Raw genomic sequence first — 4,786 nt, forward strand, 5'->3', positions numbered from 1 at the left:
AGCGGCCTTTCTTCCCTTATCTGAGGGAGCAGTCCTTGGCTTGTCCTGAAAACTTTTGCCATGTGAATACCATCTCCACTCTCCATGCACAAGGCACCTTGATCAGACTCCTTTTCCCTCTAAAATCTCCTTGTCAACCATCTGTATTGATGACTCCTGATGGATGTCCTGAGGAGCTGTGATGTGCTCAACTTCCTGCTGCCATGTGCCAGTGGGGTCCCATGGGAGTAGCATGAGTCCACTCCTGGGAAAATAAACACCCACCTGCTCAGCCCTGGCTCCTGGCAGCTCTGTGAACCCTGCTAATCTCCTATCTTGAGCAACTGCAAGAGCTCAGCTCTAAAGCCAGGGAAAGAACTGCTGGGCCCCTAAAACAGAAGGAAATTGTATGGAACAACCTTTGCAAACATTCTAATCCAGGAGCATGGAGCAAATCTTATGTCAGGAGTGGCACCAATTATCAGAGACAAGGGGCTGAATCTCCTTTTGGCTTTCATGGATGTGGATATTTAGTCACAAGCATTTCTTACAAATGTAGAGTGTACCTGGCATTATCTTAATCTCTTAGGTAGAGTGCCAAGATGAACAAAATGGCAACATTCCTGCTTTCCATGAGCTCAGAGTCTTCTAGAAGTCAGACTCTGAAACCATGACTGAACAATGTTGCATTTGTCATACATGTGAAGATTGTAAGGGGTGTAGGGGATTTGGTAGTTGATGCCTTTGGAGGTAGAGGGAGAGAGTAAAGAAGACTTGATAGAAGAGGTGGTATTCTAACTGTGCTCAATAATGAGTAGTGTTTGGCTAAAGCAATAAGTAATATCTGTAGGGAACAATGCATGCAAGAAGGACATAGGTCCGAAATAATATGCAATGTTTGGGAGAGTATAATCTGGTGGGACCAAAAAGAGATGGTGGATAAAAGAGGTTAGAAAAAATGATTTGGGGCCAGACTTGAAAACTCTTGGCTGTGTATATAATCTGGGAGTTTGCACTTTACTCCACAAAGTTTACAGAAGGTAAAGGGAGGGACATGTAATTTTGTAATTTCTGAAAGATAATGCTGTCCCAAAGTGGAGTGTGAGGCAGATGGTGAGTGGTGAACTAAACGTGAGAGACAATTGAGCAGGCTCTGACCTCATTCAGACGAGAGGGGATGGAAGCAAGGACCTTTGGGACAGAAGCTGGTGGAGTTCCATCTAGCAATAGTCTAACCAGACTTAACTTACACATATTCCTTCTATATCCTCCAAACCAAACCAGTAGTAATTGCTCCATAAACATTTATTCAAGTAATGAACAAGTGCAGATTACTTCGTTTTTCAAGGACTCCTAATGAATGTGAATGGCAACTTTGCAAGATCCCAGATTGTGCTTAGATCTGAACCTCCTGATGTAGAACACAGAGCCTTCAGTCTGTGGCAGGGTGAAAGAGGATCTTTATTGCTCTAACCTAAGTCACTGAGATAGCAAAATGTTCATTATGTAAGAGGAGCAGTGGAAACGGGTCATCAAGTTTCTTTGGCATCTCCAGGTTTTATATGGAGTCTAGAGACAAGGGAGATGGTCAGGTAGTCCATCCTACCAAAATGCTACAGATATAGATGTTTGTCGCCCTCCACTCTTGTTTCTTACAGTTTCAGGGTCTATTCAGAGTTGTTAGCTCACCTTTGTGTTGATAAGTCCTGGGGATGGTAGGTTTGCCTTGGTTTGGGTACCCCCAAGAAGAAGATCCAGAGACAAACACTCACTTGCAAGTTGTTTATTTTGAAGGTGGTCCCAGGAAACACTGGTTGGAAAGTATGGGGGTGAGATGGGAAGGGAAGGATGCCACAATCACATGTTAATAAGCACACTACCACTGTGCGCTATTGGAGAGCAATCCCACTGGAGACTCTGGGGATAGTGTTAACCACGCTCAGAGTTATCTTACCTGAGGAATTAGGAAGCTGGTTTGCTTCTTCACCAAATCTCCCATCTGTCATTGTTTCGGGGTTGCTTCCAGAGGCATTAACTCTCCAGCACTTCCATCTTGCTCTGAGCACCAGCCACATGTGTTTTTGTAGAAGTTATAGATGTCTACCTCTATAACTGGAGCCTGGAATGTGTAGAGAGAGGAAGATGTATGGGGCATAAACAGGACCTGCTATAGGAGTTTATAACCACAGGGAGGGCATCTAGGTCTACTCTTGGGGAGGTGCTTTAGTTCTCAAGTTCAGGAAGGAGAGTGGGCATGATAAACACTGAAGTTTAATGAAAATCCACTTTCATGTGGGGTATTGAGGCACAAGCACAAGGAGTCTTGATTAAAAGAATTTGTGCTCAAAGAACAAATATGATGAATACTTTGTGTTTCAGCATCTTTTCTAGCCTGGAGACAGGAGGGTAATGCTATCACATGGCATGGCTGAAGGTAGGCAGGCTTTAGTAACTCCATGATTCCTATCAGTTACCTTTATTATAATTATTAGTGTATATTAATTAGTGTATATATTAGTGTATATCAATTGTACTAGATGAGTTTCATTGTGACAATACCATACATGCATGTAACATATTTTGATCTTATCCATCCTCCTTATTTCCTTCTTTTTCCCACTTCCCCCTCTCCTTGTTTTTCTTCTTTTTCCCTACTAGTTTTCTTTCTACTTTCATGTCATCCTTTTTTCCCCCCTAAATTCCACAGATGAGAGAAAACATGTGATATTTGTCTTTCTGAGTCTGGCTTATTTCACTTACATGATCTCCAGTTTCATCCACTTCCCTGCAAATGACCTGATTTTGTTCTTTATGACTGAATAATACTCCATTGTCTATATATAACATACTTTCTTTATCCATTCATCCACTGATGGGCCTCTAGTTTGAGTCCATTACTTGGTTATTGTGAACAGTGCCTCCATAAACATGGGTGTGCAGGTATCTTTATGGTATGCCAACTTTGATTCTTTTGGATATATACCTAGGAGTGGTATAACTGGATCATATGGTACTTCTGTTTCTAGTTTTCTGAGGAACCTTGTTATTTTGTTGTTGTTGTTGTTTAAAATAGCCATTCTAACAGAGGTAAGATAGAATCTCTATGTTGTTTTGATTTACATTTCCCTGGTGGCTAAAGATATTTAGTTCTTTTAACCATTGAATGAAATGGGATTTTTATTTTAAAATTTTCTATACTCTGGATACTAATCCTCTGTCAGATGTATAGCTGGCAAAGATTTTCTCCCATTCTGTAGGCTGTCTTTTCATCCTGTTGATTGTTACCTTTTCCTGTACAGATGCTTTTTAATTTAATGCAATACCATTTGTCAATTTTTGCTACTATTTCCTAAGCAATTGGAGTCCTGCTCAGGAAATCGTTGCCTAGATCTATATCTTTTTCTTTCAGGTTTCATTCACTTTATTTTTCTTGTATAAAAACCCTATGTTGTAGCCACAGCTGGAGCCTGAGTAATCTGTAGAGAGACTATGATACGGGTTTTCACAAGATGGTCGGTGAATCCCTGGAGGGGAGACTTGGTGAACACAGTCTCTTTCCAGAGATCGGGAGTCAAATAACTGTAAGTCTTGGAGATGGCATCAAAGGTGGCCCTAGCGAAATTGCCCAAGGTGGCAGTGCAGCCCCTGGCAGAAGTGTAGCAGTCATCAGTACAGCCATCAGCAGCAGCTTCTTGGGCACAGGGGCTGAGACAATGCCAGTACCTCTGGGGGCAGGGATGAGCTGCACAGAACCACAACGTCCAGTCACCTTGCAAGGGACAGTGTGGGGCTTGTCAGTCTTGTTCCCCCAGTAACCTCTCCGCACAGGAACAATGGAGAGATTGACCAGGATGACGGCCCGTTGGATAGTAGTGGCTACCTCCTTGGAGCACTTAACTCTCAGTCTAACATGACCATTGTAGTCCCTGATAGCTACAAATGCCTTGAACCTGCTCCACTGGTCATCTCAAGTCTGCTTCTGTACAGGCATGGTCTTCAAAACCTATCCTTGAGTGACGCCCCCAGGAAAAAGTCGATGACCTCAGATTCCTTGATAGGCAAAGAGAAGGGTAGATCTCCTAGGACTTGATCTTCATGTCCTTGACCAGGAGGCCCAGCTCGGTGACCAGGATTCACTCCTTGTCTTTGGCTTTTCCTCCATGAGCTGTGTTGCTAGAATCCCAACCCCAACCACCACCACGACCTCGGCCTCAGAGACCAATGCCAAAACCTTGGCAGAAGCCCTTGCGGCCACCCATTCTGGGGTTGTGGGGCCTCTGGGCCCTCCTGGTACATTGACCTCATCCACCATTTGGTCTTTTCCCAGAGAAGAAGGTCAAAGTTTTAGGTCTTACTAATATTAAGGTCTTTGATCCACATTGAGTTATTTTTGAACAGAGTAAGATATAGGGTTCCACATGTTCAAGTCCAATTTTCCAAGCCACCATTTGCCCAAGAGGCTGTCTTTTCTCCAAGATTTGTTTTTGGCTCTTTTTGTCTAGAATCAGATGGCTGTAGATGTGTTTTATTTCTGGGTCTTCTTTGTTCCATGGGTCTATGTATCTGTTTTTATGCCATGCTATTTTTTGTTTGTTTGTTTTGGTTTTTGTTTTGGTATGCGGGATTGATCCCAGGGTGCTTAACCACTGAGCCATATCCATAGCCTTTTTTATTTTTTATTTTGAGACAGGGTCTTGCTAAGTTGCTTAGGACCTTGCTAGGTTCTTGAGGCTGTATTTGAACTTGTGATGCTCCTGCCTCAGCCTCCCAAGATGCTGGGATTGTATATGTGTGCCACTTTACCTGG

The 4,786-nt window shown here is 43.0% G+C and overlaps 1 pseudogene across 1 annotated transcript; it reads right to left on the bottom strand.

Annotated features, from left to right (window-relative positions):
* Nucleotides 1-3,421: 3,421 nt before the first annotated feature.
* On the bottom strand, nucleotides 3,422-4,238 carry LOC306650590 (small ribosomal subunit protein uS5-like; annotated as a pseudogene). Its single transcript has one exon. The product of its transcript is annotated as a small ribosomal subunit protein uS5-like (transcript).
* Between the last annotated feature and the right edge of the window lie 548 nt (nucleotides 4,239-4,786).

Source organism: Sciurus vulgaris (assembly GCF_902686455.1).
Source record: "Sciurus vulgaris genome assembly, chromosome: X".
NCBI classification, from domain to species: domain Eukaryota; kingdom Metazoa; phylum Chordata; class Mammalia; order Rodentia; family Sciuridae; genus Sciurus; species Sciurus vulgaris.